Here is a 15,170-nt window from a genome sequence, read left to right as displayed (position 1 = left end):
TCCACAGCCAATGTCCTGAATTCTATCACAAAGTCTGCCACACTGCAAGCTCCTTGGCGAAGAGTGAACAAACGTTTAGCTGCGTCCTTACCTCGGACTGGATGGTCAAAAAGCCTTCTCATCTCTCCCGTGAATTCCTGGTATGAAGCCATGCAGGTCTCCTGTCGTTCCCAAACGGCTGAAGACCATTCGAGAGCTCTTCCACGCAGCAGTTCAATAACAAAGGCTATCCTAGCCTTGTCAGTGGCGTAAGAATGGGGCTGCAGATCAAACACTAACCCACACTGCATAAGAAACGAACGGCATCTTCCCAAATCCCCTTCATATTTATCAGGCGTCGGTACCTTGGGTTCACGGAAGGAAACCGCATCAGACACGGCAGGTGAGATGGGTGAAACAGGTGGTGAATGAATCGCCGGCAAACTGAGCTGATCCTGGATTTGTATCAAGCTAGCAGATAGATTCTGGATTTCACCCACAATCTAATGGTCAGGCGGAGAGAGCCAACCAGAAGATGGAGTCCACGCTGCGTTGTCTTGTCTCCTCTGATCCCACCTCTTGGTCATCTCAATTACCCTGGGTCGAGTATGCCCATAATACCCTTCCTTCATCTGCCACTGGGATGTCCCCCTTCCAATGCCTGTACGGATACCAACCTCCCTTGTTTCCTTCTCAGGAGAGGGATCTTTCGGTTCCTTCTGTCCAGGCCCACATTCGTCGTTGCCACCGGACCTGGCATCGGGCCAGGAAGGTTCTCCTTAGAGTTTCTGACCGGTATCAGATCCAGGCGAATCGTCGCCGTATTCCTGCTCCCGCTTACACCATCGGAGATAAGGTTTGGTTGGCTACACGGGATCTTCCTCTATGGACTGAGTCGAGGAAACTGTCACCGAAGTTCATTGGTCCGTTTGTGGTGGAGAGAATCATTAACCCTGTTGTGGTCCGACTCAAATTGCCGGCAACGCTTCGAGTACACCCCACTTTTCATGTCTCCTGCCTCAAGCCGGTTCTCATCAGTCCTCTGTTGCCCCCTCCTCCTCGTCCTCCTCCTCCTCGGATGATCGGAGGTGGTCCTGCCTACACGGTGCGCCGCATAATGGACTCCAGACGGCGGGGTCGAGGTTTCCAATATCTCGTGGATTGGGAAGGATATGGTCCAGAGGAGAGGAGTTGGATTCCTCGGCGTCAGATCCTTGATGACGACTTGCTTCGTGACTTCTACCGCCTCCATCCTGGCGCTCTAGGTAGTCCGCCCGGTGGCGTTCGTCGGAGGGGGGGTACTGTCACGAACCCCGCTTCCTGAGTCTGTCTTTGCCTGTGTTTCTGTCCTGGAGTGTGTTTCCGGTGTCCTGGAACGCACCCTGTCTGGTTGCCGGGCAAATTAGCTTGTTGGGAGATCGATGTTCACCCGCACCTGTATCCCATCAGTAATCTGCACACCTGTCCTGATCATCACCTCTCCCCTTCAAAAGCTCTGACCTGACATCCATTCCCTGCCGGATCGTTAGCCATGAACAGTATGTTGTGCCATAGTATCAGCCTCAAGTTGGATAGAATTTGTTTTGCCTTCAACTTACCTCCGTTTGTTCTGTCTTCAGTTACTCACCCGGATCATTTACCCCATTCCCGCCTGGTCATCGGAGGATTCCGCTTCCTCATTGGATCCACCTATTTACTCCCATCAACTCACCACCGCTGCCCGCTACGCCACCTGGATGTATCTACCCACTCACATTCACTTGTAAATAAATACTCACCTTCTTCCTACTCTCCTTGTCCTGGTCTGCTTCTGGGTTCGATTTTGAAGAAACGTGACAGAACGATCCAGAACAAGGCGTCCGCTTTGCCGTTCTTCGACCCAGGTCGGAACGTCAGGGAAAAATTGAAGCGTCCAAAAAACAAAGCCCACCTGGCCTGACGGGAGTTGAGACGTTTAGCCGATTGCACGTAAGCCAGATTCTTGTGGTCAGTCCAGACCACAAACGGTTGCTCCGCTCCCTCCAACCAGTGACGCCACTTCTCCAAGGCAAGCTTCACAGCGAGAAGCTCCCGGTTACCCACATCGTAGTTTCTCTCAGCTGGTGAAAGACGACAAGAGTAGAAGGCGCAGGGATGGAGTTTACCGTCAGTGGAGCTACGCTGGGACAGGATGGCGCACACCCCCACATCAGACGCGTCCACCTCAACAACAAACTGACGGGAAGTGTCAGGTTGAGATAGAATCGGCGCGTTGGTGAATCGGCTCTTCAAGTTCAGAAATGCTCGGTCTGCCTCAGGAGTCCAACAGAAAATTCTGGTGCAAGACGTCAGAGCAGTTAAAGGGGCGGCCACCCGGCTGTAATCACGGATAAACCTCCGATAGAAGTTCGCAAATCCCAGGAATCTCTGGAGCTGCAATCTCGTACCGGGCAGGGCCCAATCCCGAACCGCCCGAACCTTCTCTTGGTCCATCTTGATCTCACCCCTGGAGATGATGTACCTGAGGAAGGATGTAGTGTGGGCGTGAAAATCACACTTCTCTGCCTTCACAAACAGACGGTTCTCCAATAACCGCTGCAGGACCTGCTTAACATGCTGGATGTGGCTGGAAATCTCCTTGGAGAAAATCAGGATGTCATCCAGGTAAACGAACACAAACAGACCGATCATATCCCTCAGCACGTCATTCACCAAACTTTGGAACACTGCTGGAGCGTTGGAAAGTCCAAACGGCATCACCTGGTACTCGAAATGTCCCATAGGTGTATTGAATCCAGTCAACCACTCGTCCCCCTCTTTGATCCGAACCAGATGATACGCATTGCGTAGATCAAGCTTCGTAAACACAGTAGCACCCTGTAAAGAATCGAAAGCGGAGCTCATCAAGGGCAAGGGGTACTTGTTTTTGACCGTAATATCATTCAACCCCCGATAATCAATACACGGTCGAAGAGAGCCATCCTTCTTACTCACAAAAAAAAATCCGGCTCCCAGGGGTGATGATGAGGGACGAATGAGACCTGCAGCAAGAGACTCCTTTATGTAGGTCTCCAGGGCTTCCCGCTCAGGTCGAGAAATACTGTATAACCGTCCCTTGGGAAAGGCAGCTCCAGGGAACAGCTTAATAGTACAATCATAAGGTCGGTGGGGAGGAAGTGACTGAGCTTTCTGCTTACTGAACACCTCACCCAACTCATGATATGTTTCAGGAACCAGGGACAAATCAGGAGGAGCAGACTCACTGACCCGACTGGGGACAGCATGAGAACAGGCAGTCCTGAGGCAGTTAGCATGGCACTCAATGCTCCAACTAGTCACCTTACCAGTCACCCAATCGAACGAAGGATTGTGTTCTCTTAGCCAGGGGTATCCAAGAACCAGAGGAACATGGGGGGAAGGCAAAATGAAAAAAGAAATAACCTCTGAATGATTCCCCGACAACAACATCTTAACCGGTTCGGTCCTCATAGTGATCCGTGCCAGACTACTGCCGTTCAGAGTGGTTGCTTCAATGGCTTCCGGTAGTTGCTCCTTGGAAAGCCCCAGCTGTTCCACTAAGTCGGCATCAATGAAGCTGTCATCGGCACCTGAATCGATGAAAGCGTTAATCGCTAAACTCTGATTCTTATTTATGAGGGTAGCAGGAAAACGAGGTCTGACAGGGCTCTTGAGAGGTTGAAACTGGCTCGCTAACAAACCTCCCAAACTTAACGAGCCGAGCAGTTTAACGGGCGCTGAGAACAAACGGAGATGTAATGTCCCGAGCTACCACTTCCTGACCCGAATGGTAACCGAGTCTCAGATTGATTAGATGGACACCACTGCTTCTCCCTCCTTCTCTCTCGGACTCTATTATCTACCCGAATAGCTAAGGTAACCAAACTATCTAGGTCACTAGGCTCTGGATAGGAGATCAGCTCGTCCTTGAGTTGCTCCGACAACCCCTGGTAAAAAAACGCTTGTAGTGATTCCTCATTCCAACCACTCTCCACAGCCAATGTCCTGAATTCTATCACAAAGTCTGCCACACTGCAAGCTCAATGGCGAAGAGTGAACAAACGTTTAGCTGCGTCCTTACCTCGGACTGGATGGTCAAAAAGCCTTCTCATCTCTCCCGTGAATTCCTGGTATGAAGCCATGCAGGTCTCCTGTCGTTCCCAAACGGCTGAAGCCCATTCCAGAGCTCTTCCACGCAGCAGTTCAATAACAAAGGCTATCCTAGCCTTGTCAGTGGCGTAAGAATGGGGCTGCAGTTCAAACACTAACCCACACTGCATAAGAAACGAACGGCATCTTCCCAAATCCCCTTCATATTTATCAGGCGTCGGTACCTTGGGTTCACGGAAGGAAACCGCATCAGACCCGGCAGGTGAGATGGGTGAAACAGGTGGTGAATGAATCGCCGGCAAACTGAGCTGATCCTGGATTTGTGTCAAGCTAGCAGATAGATTCTGGATTTCACCCACAATCTAATGGTCAGGCGGAGAGAGCCAACCAGTAGATGGAGTCCACGCTGCGTTGTCTTGTCTCCTCTGATCCCACCTCTTGGTCATCTCAATTACCCTGGGTCGAGTATGCCCATAATACCCTTCCTTCATCTGCCACTGGGATGTCCCCCTTCCAATGCCTGTACGGATACCAACCTCCCTTGTTTCCTTCTCAGGAGAGGGATCTTTCGGTTCCTTCTGTCCAGGCCCACATTCGTCGTTGCCACCAGACCTGGCATCGGACCTGGCATCGGGCCTGGCATCGGGTTCTCCTTAGAGTTTCTGACCGGTATCAGATCCAGGCGAATCGTCGCCGTATTCCTGCTCCCGCTTACACCATCGGAGATAAGGTTTGGTTGGCTACACGGGATCTTCCTCTACGGACTGAGTCGAGGAAACTGTCACCGAAGTTCATTGGTCCGTTTGTGGTGGAGAGAATCATTAACCCTGTTGTGGTCCGACTCAAATTGCCGGCAACGCTTCGAGTACACCCCACTTTTCATGTCTCCTACCTCAAGCCGGTTCTCATCAGTCCTCTGTTGCCCCCTCCTCCTCGTCCTCCTCCTCCTCGGATGATCGGAGGTGGTCCTGCCTACACGGTGCGCCGCATAATGGACTCCAGACGGCGGGGTCGAGGTTTCCAATATCTCGTGGATTGGGAAGGATATGGTCCAGAGGAGAGGAGTTGGATTCCTCGGCGTCAGATCCTTGATGACGACTTGCTTCGTGACTTCTACCGCCTCCATCCTGGCGCTCTAGGTAGTCCGCCCGGTGGCGTTCGTCGGAGGGGGGGTACTGTCACGAACCCCGCTTCCTGAGTCTGTGTTTGCCTGTGTTTCTGTCCTGGAGTGTGTTTCCGGTGTCCTGGAACGCACCCTGTCTGGTTGCCGGGCAAATTAGCTTGTTGGGAGATCGATGTTCACCCGCACCTGTATCCCATCAGTAATCTGCACACCTGTCCTGATCATCACCTCTCCCCTTCAAAAGCTCTGACCTGACATCCATTCCCTGCCGGATCGTTAGCCATGAACAGTATGTTGTGCCATAGTATCAGCCTCAAGTTGGATAGAATTTGTTTTGTTGTTTTGTACGTCTTGCTTGCCTTCAACTTACCTCCGTTTGTTCTGTCTTCAGTTACTCACCCGGATCATTTACCCCATTCCCGCCTGGTCATCGGAGGATTCCGCTTCCTCATTGGATCCACCTATTTACTCCCATCAACTCACCACCGCTGCCCGCTACGCCACCTGGATGTATCTACCCACTCACATTCACTTGTAAATAAATACTCACCTTCTTCCTACTCTCCTTGTCCTGGTCTGCTTCTGGGTTCGATTTTGAAGAAACGTGACATGTATAGCCCACTTGAAAAAGACAACCACAGAGAAACATTTCAGCTTGATTATTTTTGTACTTTTTTTAGTTAACATTTATTTAACTTTATTTAACACTGTTGCAGATAAAAAATACAAACGTTTGTTTATGACGTCTGTGAATACTGATCAGGTGAAGATAAATGACACTGATGAGTGTCACAGTTCAACTCCATGAAGTGCCTCAGAATGCACCCCTGCCGAGCAAATCAAAAAACACGTAGCATATTGGTTGACTGTAGAACATTAGATGGTTAATAATGATAGACACATTCTGACAAATCTCTCTCTGGGGCGCATACAGGAGCTAGGTCGCCCTCCCGCAGCTTTGAGAAGGTGATGAAATTCTTAATAAGTAACTGAGTATAGACCTCGAGCAGTCTGGAAGGAGATGGCCTGAGGCCTTGGTGGTGGTGACTACTGAAAGCTACTTTACTCAGGGACTTACTTACTATGCCTGTGATATGTGGTTGTCCCACCTAGCTATCTTAGGATGAGTGCACTAAGACATTCTGGATGAGACCGTCTACTAAATGACTAAAATGTAAATGTTGGCCATTCACATTTTCATTGGAAGCACCATTCATGCTAAGCATTGTGATCTTGGTTTTATTATTGGACAGTAGCTCATTACAGAAACATAACAGGTATTATTACTGGACAGTAGCTCATTACAGAAACATAACAGGTATTATTACTGGACAGTAGCTCATTACAGAAACATAACAGGTATTATTACTGGACAGTAGCTCATTACAGTAACATAACAGGTATTATTACTGGACAGTAGCTCATTACAGTAACATAACAGGTATTATTACTGGACAGTAGCTCATTACAGAAACATAACAGGTATTATTACTGGACAGTAGCTCATTACAGTAACATAACAGGTATTATTACTGGACAGTAGCTCATTACAGAAACATAACAGGTATTATTACTGGACAGTAGCTCATTACAGTAACATAACAGGTATTATTACTGGACAGTAGCTCATTACAGTAACATAACAGGTATTATTACTGGACAGTAGCTCATTACAGAAACATAACAGGTATTATTACTGGACAGTAGCTCATTACAGAAACATAACAGGTATTATTACTGGACATTAGCTCATTACAGAAACATAACAGGTATTATTACTGGACAGTAGCTCATTACAGAAACATAACAGGTATTATTACTGGACAGTAGCTCATTACAGTAACATAACAGGTATTATTACTGGACAGTAGCTCATTACAGTAACATAACAGGTATTATTACTGGACAGTAGCTCATTACAGAAACATAACAGGTATTATTACTGGACAGTAGCTCATTACAGTAACATAACAGGTATTATTACTGGACAGTAGCTCATTACAGTAACATAACAGGTATTATTACTGGACAGTAGCTCATTACAGTAACATAACAGGTATTATTACTGGACAGTAGCTCATTACAGAAACATAACAGGTATTATTACTGGACAGTAGCTCATTACAGTAACATAACAGGTATTATTACTGGACAGTAGCTCATTACAGTAACATAACAGGTATTATTACTGGACAGTAGCTCATTACAGAAACATAACAGGTATTATTACTGGACAGTAGCTCATTACAGTAACATAACAGGTATTATTACTGGACAGTAGCTCATTACAGTAACATAACAGGTATTATTACTGGACAGTAGCTCATTACAGTAACATAACAGGTATTATTACTGGACAGTAGCTCATTACAGTAACATAACAGGTATTATTACTGGACAGTAGCTCATTACAGTAACATAACAGGTATTATTACTGGACAGTAGCTCATTACAGTAACATAACAGGTATTATTACTGGACAGTAGCTCATTACAGTAACATAACAGGTATTATTACTGGACAGTAGCTCATTACAGTAACATAACAGGTATTATTACTGGACAGTAGCTCATTACAGTAACATAACAGGTATTATTACTGGACAGTAGCTCATTACAGAAACATAACAGGTATTATTACTGGACAGTAGCTCATTACAGTAACATAACAGGTATTATTACTGGACAGTAGCTCATTACAGAAACATAACAGGTATTATTACTGGACAGTAGCTCATTACAGTAACATAACAGGTATTATTACTGGACAGTAGCTCATTACAGTAACATAACAGGTATTATTACTGGACAGTAGCTCATTACAGAAACATAACAGGTATTATTACTGGACAGTAGCTCATTACAGTAACATAACAGGTATTATTACTGGACAGTAGCTCATTACAGAAACATAACAGGTATTATTACTGGACAGTAGCTCATTACAGTAACATAACAGGTATTATTACTGGACAGTAGCTCATTACAGAAACATAACAGGTATTATTACTGGACAGTAGCTCATTACAGTAACATAACAGGTATTATTACTGGACAGTAGCTCATTACAGTAACATAACAGGTATTATTACTGGACAGTAGCTCATTACAGAAACATAACAGGTATTATTACTGGACTGTAAGCATCCAACAAAAACCTCAGTGAAGTGAAATCATGACCACATAACCCAGTGTAGACAATTAATGGATGCCTCCCTGTTAATGATAGCACCTATCTATCTACTGTATGTCCTCTATATTCCTCCCATCCGGGACCAGGGAATGTTCCCCTCTGCTCCCTCCCTCCCTCCCTCCCTCCCTCCCTCCCTCCCTCCCTCCCTCCCTCCCTCCCTCCCTCCCTCCCTCCCTCCCTCCCTCCCTCCCTCCCTCCCTCCCTCCCTCCCTCCCTCCCTCCCTCCGCCTGCCTGCCTGCCTGCCTGCCTGCCTTCCAGGAGCTGTTCCTGGTGCACTTCAGACACAACACAAACACTACCACCTCCTGGCCTCATGTTAAGACAGAGTGTGTGTGTGTGTGTGGGGGAGAGGGAGAAGAGAGGGAGAGAGGAGTTGTAGACTGTTGAAGTGTAGTGGGGTGTATCAAAGAGAGATGGAGAGGGCTACAGTAGTTCCTGGACACTGAGGAAACAGGCATTTCCTGTAATGGAGCCAGTGAATGGGGGATTCTGTCCCTTTGTTCCCACAGACATGTCTGGACTGAGACTACGTCAACACTCCATACTGAAAATATGTATCACCTAACAATGACTACTGTTTGTTTCTTTTTATTTGTCCTTTCAATTTGACTTTAGGATTCATTTTATCAAGATGTACAGAATGCTGCAACCCTGTTCAGTGCATCTATAATGTGTAAATAAAAGTGATAGTGATAATGAAAAAGCTGTTAATAATTAAGGCCATTTCAGAGTTGCTTTCATCGAAGTTGTGAGGCTAGTTCTCTTCCTCTTCCATGCATCTCTTCTGTTTCTTGGTAGCATCTCTACCTGTCTCTCCCTGCTCTGTAGATGGGAGTTCCGTCCCTCGACGCAGAACATTAAAGTCAGGAAGCCTCTTGTGCCAGCCTTGTATTCTGAAGTCAGCCTGTCCTAAACAACACATATTATCATGGCCTTGCTGACCTTGCGTGAATCTGAGCACACATTTTTCTTGGAGGGAGTTTCAATGTTCTCTATCGTTCTCCAAAGAAAGCAAACGCCTGGTTCACTGTTTCACAGCCATCCTCATTGACTCAATGTGAGTTTTGACAACTCTCCAGCCTCCAGCATTCCAAAACAGACATCATTGGTCTGATAATGGCCCTAATTGACCTTGGATGGCAGTAAACACAAGTATGATGATTTCAACATTGTAAGCCACATCCAGGACATTACACAGAGTAGCCTGTCTAGTAGTAGCACACAACATGCAGATACATTACAGCATAAACATACAATATACGTGTGTGGTCCTCATCCCAGGGATGTGTGTATGGTCTACACTGTCGCCATGGTGTGGTATGCAGGTATGGGTACTGGCCGGCCACCAACTCCCCTGCTCCCTGCGTCTGCAGTCTGCTGCTACATCCTCTGGTATGCTGGAGAGGACAGGACACGGCCGTCATTCATACGTGTGAACGGGAAATGAAGATATCCATCTGTAGTCTGTGGGTGTACATCTGTGGTTATAGAGTGGAAGATGGTTGGATGTTTACAGTGTCTGGTTATTAACATTGTAGCACTGACATCAACACTATAAAATAACACAGATGGAATCGTGCGGTAGACAAAAAAGTGTTAAACAAAATCAAAATATATTTTATTCAATGTAGTCACCGTTTGCCTTGATGACATCTTTTCACATTCTTGGCATTTTCTCAACCAGCTTCGAATGGAATGCTTTTCCAACAGTCTTGAAGGAGCTCCCACATACGCTGAGCACTTGTTGGCTGCTTTTCCTTCACTCTGCAGTCCAACTCAGCCCAAACCATCTCAATTTGGTTGAGGTCGGGGCATGGTGGAAGCCAGGTCATCTGATGCAGCACTCCATCACTCTCCTTCTTGGTCAAATAGCCCTTACACAGCCTGGAGGTGTGTTGAGTCATTGTCCTGTTGAAAAACAAATGATAGTCCCACTAAGCACAAACCAGATGGAATGGCATTAGCTGCAGAATGCTGCGATAGCCATTGTCGTGTCTTTACTATCATTAAATTGAAGACTTAGTTTTATCAAAGATTCTCTGTAATTAGTATTACGCGATTAGACTGATTAATCATGTAACCGTAATTAACTAGGAAGTCGGGGCACCAAGGAAAATATTCAGATTACAAGGTTATAATTTCCCAATATAATCTTTCAGATATTTTCATATCTGATCCATAGTCTTCTGATTAATTAATGATTTACTTTACCTCACGTTAGTCTCATTCCAAATGTCGTAAATGGTTGGTTATCTGCACGAACCCAGTCTTCACTATGAGTCATCCATACATCAATCGTCTTAAATCATTTATTTATTACTAACTAAGTAATTCACAGAAATGCATAAACAAAACAACAAAGTAAATATGGTTACAAGAAATGATAGGAGAATGTGCCCCTAGTGGGCTAAACCGGCATGGCGGCTTGGTGGACAAAAAGAGAAGTGGGGGGCAACTGAGAAGTCACTACAATGATTATAACAATTGAAATGCTAATCCTTTGCACATGAACACTCACTCATTCGGGAACAATTGCAATCAATATATATATTTACGCTCAGTGTGTCGTCTTGATCGCTGTTGAAAAGCTTCTTTTGTAGAATTGTCCATCTCTCTCTCTCCCTCTCTCTCTCTCTCTCTCTCTCTCTCTGTTGTGGTTATAGTGGATAGTTCAGAGTGACATTCATTAATGTTGTTGTAGAATGTATGTTTCGGCGGTTGTCATTCTTCGCGCTCAATGATACCCGAATTCCTAGCTGCAGACTAGTAATTAATATCAAAGACTTATTCTGTCGGTATCGATAGTCTAAGAGTTTAACCACGTGGTATGGTTAAAAGATTCAGCAATGGTCTACAACCTTTGTAGCCCAGAAACATGGTCTGGGTTTTATTCGGAATTGCAGAAAAGGGTCTGTCCCAGGATGCCTGACCCTAACTGGGCTAAGGGGCGGTCCTCTGATTTAGTTAAACTCAAAAGGGAATTGGAGTTTCCTTCATTAAACAGTCCAAAATCACATTGTAAAATTGTGTAAACAGTATCATACTCACTCATTCATCTTATACAACAATTAGATGTAAACCTCATATCTGAGGCTATTATATAAACAGCGTTATGGTAATGTGGCCACACCATCTCCCATGAGCTTCCCCAAGTTGTGACAAACGGACCAGTTCGCAGCTGGATTCTTCACCAATCTTTTATACTTTCTCCGGAACATGAAATTTGTTCGGACCTCAAATTCTGTGAGGTGGAAGAAATTCCTTTGTTCTCTATGAAAATTCACTCTGTCTCTTATACTGTGTGGCCATGAGGCAGGGTCTTCTCAGGAATTTACGACCTCTCTCTGACCACAGCAGCCTAGTTGAAGGAGGCAGGGGGAGGCAGGGAGAGGGGGATGGGCTTGCTGTACCCAAAGAGGGCAACGTCATGACACCATGCTTCTACACCTGCATTGCTTGCTGTTTGGGGTTTTAGGCTGGGTTTCTGTACAGCACTTTGAGATATCAGCTGATGTACGAAGGGCTATATAAATAAATTTGATTTGATTTGATTTGATTTGATAAGTGTGCCTTGAATTCTAAATAAATCACTGACAGTGTCACCAGCAAAGCACCACCACACCATCTCCTCCTCTATGTTCACCTACTCTGCGTCTAACAAAGACATGTCGGTTGGATCCAAAAATCTCAAATTTGGACGCATCAGACCAAAGGACAGATTTCCGCCGTTCGAATGGCCATTGGTCGTGTTTCTTTGCCCAAGCAAGTCTCTTTGTCTTATTGATGTCCTTTAGTAGTGGTTTATTTGCAGCAATTTGACCATGAAGACCTGATTCACACAGTCTCCTCTGAACATTTGATGTTGAAATGAGTCTGTTACTTGAACTCTGTGAAGCATTTATTTGGGCTGCAATTTCTGAGGCTGGTAACACTAATGAACTTATATTCTGCAGCAGAGGTAACTCTGGGTCTTCCTTTTCTGTGGCGGTCCTCATGAGAGCCAGTTTCATCATAGCGCTTGATGTTTTTTGTGACTGTTCTGGACCTTCGTGTCTTAAAGTAATGATGGACTTTCTCTTTGCTTATTTGAGCTGTTCTTGCCATAATATGGACTTGGTCATTTACCAAATCTTCTGTATACCACCCCTACCTTGTTACAACACAACTGATCGGCTCAAACATATTAATAAGGAAAGAAACTCCACAAAATATATTTTAACAAGTCACACCTCTTAATTGAGGTGACTATCTCATGAAGCTGGTTGAGAGAATGCCAAGAGTGTGCAAAGCTGTCATAAAGGCAAGGGTGGCTACTTTGAAGAATCTCAAATATAAAATATATTTTGTTTTGTTTAACACTTTTTTGGTTACTACATGATTCCATATGTGTAATTTCATAGTTTTGATGTCTTCACTATTATTCTACAATGTAGAAAATAGTAAAATAAAGAAAAACACTTGAATGAGTCGGTGTGTCCAAACTATTGACTGGTAGTGTATGCCGGGACACAGTACAGAAACACAGCTATCTAAACTATCAAGCAGGAATGGCATCCAGTACAGACGTTTCATTGACCGACAGTGTTTTATAAAAAGAACACATCGGGTTTATGTCTCAATTTCGTACTGGCAAGTTACAGAAGACATACGATGGTTAAGAATGACAAAAACTTGGACAAGAATAGAAAGCTTGGAATGTTGAGATCGTCGGCTAAGGAGGGCTCATTGTTTGACTGTGTGACTTCGTGAGTATGCGTAGAGGAATGCAATACAGTACTCGTCACAAAAATGTCACCATGTTTGTTCTTTCTACTGTACTGGCTGTTTACCACAATCAGCTTTTCCGTTCCGCCTGCATGGCACGACAATCAGGCGGCTTTTATCCACTAAAACAACTTGACCTTTAACCTGATCCCTAACCCCTGTTTCCTTGTTGTGTTTCCTTGTTGCTCATCTCAGCTACTCTCAGCCCAGACACATAGCTGAGTAGTATCAGGAGAGATGGGGACTGGCTCAAACAGCTGTGATAGCCCTGTCAGAATGTCCCCTCCGGTGCCTACCAGCCACCTACATTACAGTCCCCTGGCTGAAACAAACCCAGGAAGTAAAGGAATGTTCAGATACCGGTCTGTTCTGGAACCACAGTCTGCAGTCTAGGTACTGCTGGACCTTATGGCTGGAGTTGAATAACAGCAAATATACAAACACTGAGACAAACCAACATGCATATACACACACACACGCACACACACACATGCACTGAGTGTACAAAACATAAGGAACACCAGCTCTTTCCATGACATATTGTAGACTGACCAGGTGAATCCCAGATAAAGCTATGATCCCTTATTGATGTCACTGATAAACCCACTTCAATCAGTGTAGATGAAGGGGAGGAGACAGGTTATAGAATGATTTTAAGCCTTGAGACAATTGAGACATGGATTGTATGTGCCGTTCAGAGGGTGAATGGGCAAGACCAAAGATGTATGTGCCTTTTGAACGGGGTCTGGTAGTAGGTGCCAGGTGCACCGGTTTGTGTCATGAACTGCAACACTGCTGGGTTTTTCACGCTCAACAAATTGTGTTGTATCAAAAATGGACAACCACCCAAAGGACATACAGCCAACTTCACACAACTATGAGAAGCATTGGAGTCAACAATGGCCAGCAACCCAGTGGAACACTTTCAACACCTTGTAGAGTCCATGCTCCTACGAATTAAGGCTGTAGGGGCATGGAGGGCAAAGTCAATATTAGGAAGGTGTTCTTAACGTTGTGTACACTCAGTGTATATGCAAAGAGAACAGACAAAAGCATGCATTCACACACACAGGTATACTGTGGGTAAAATCCCTCAACACATAATGTTCCCACAAAGATAAACAAATGAGAGGGGAATGAAATAAAAGAAAACAATACAGCAATGTTATGACAACCAAGTGAGTAACTGGGACACAATCAGTCTCCCTCCATATCAGCTGTGTATCAGTGACCCTGCCAGCAAACATGCCGCGGTTTTTCCAGTGCTCTTTCCCTCCTGTTCTCTCCTGCGCTAGAGGAATGTGTCGGGAAATTCTCAGGAATGTAGGAAAAGCATCCTGTTTTGGTTTCTTACGTTAAGTAATCTGTTTAACCACAGTTGGTAAAGCCTCGCTGGGGGACTGTAGTATCGATAATGAAGTCAGTGTTTAAATACGAGAGGAAGAGAGGAAAGGAGGTGACTGGGTGAACTACGAATGCTGACCCAGGTGCAGAGTCAGAGAGCATTGTTAGTCCCAGCGTAACCCTCTTCCCCTCACACACACAGCAATGGAAGCTCTGACTGAACGCTTGTTTCCATCTATCATTTTGTAAGACAATGAGGGTCTGAGTGGTGTTAGGTAATCAGGATGTTTACTATACTGCACGTGCAAAATAACACCAATTGTATTTTAATACACAACAAATTGAAGAGTTGAGTTGCCCAACGATATTGCATAATGCATGCAGTAAGTAGATCAATCGCAATCAGAGCATAATGGACGAGCTTGGTTATAATTCTGTTTGGACCTCCATTTGACAATACTGGTCCTCATTCTATTCCTGAACTCAACTGCATGGCTCCTAGAACAGTCAACAGAGTCTATAATCTAGATCAGGTATTCCCAAACTGGGGTATGCAATCCCGTCGGGGGTACGCAAAATTAAAATGTAATTCACATTATATATTTTTTTATCAAACAGTACATTTGGAAGAGGTTTTTTTCTCGCCTGAGTAGCCATGTT

This window comes from Oncorhynchus kisutch, linkage group LG17 (genome assembly GCF_002021735.2).
Source record: "Oncorhynchus kisutch isolate 150728-3 linkage group LG17, Okis_V2, whole genome shotgun sequence".
NCBI lineage: Eukaryota > Metazoa > Chordata > Actinopteri > Salmoniformes > Salmonidae > Oncorhynchus > Oncorhynchus kisutch.
Note: the sequence above shows the minus strand (reverse complement) of the source record.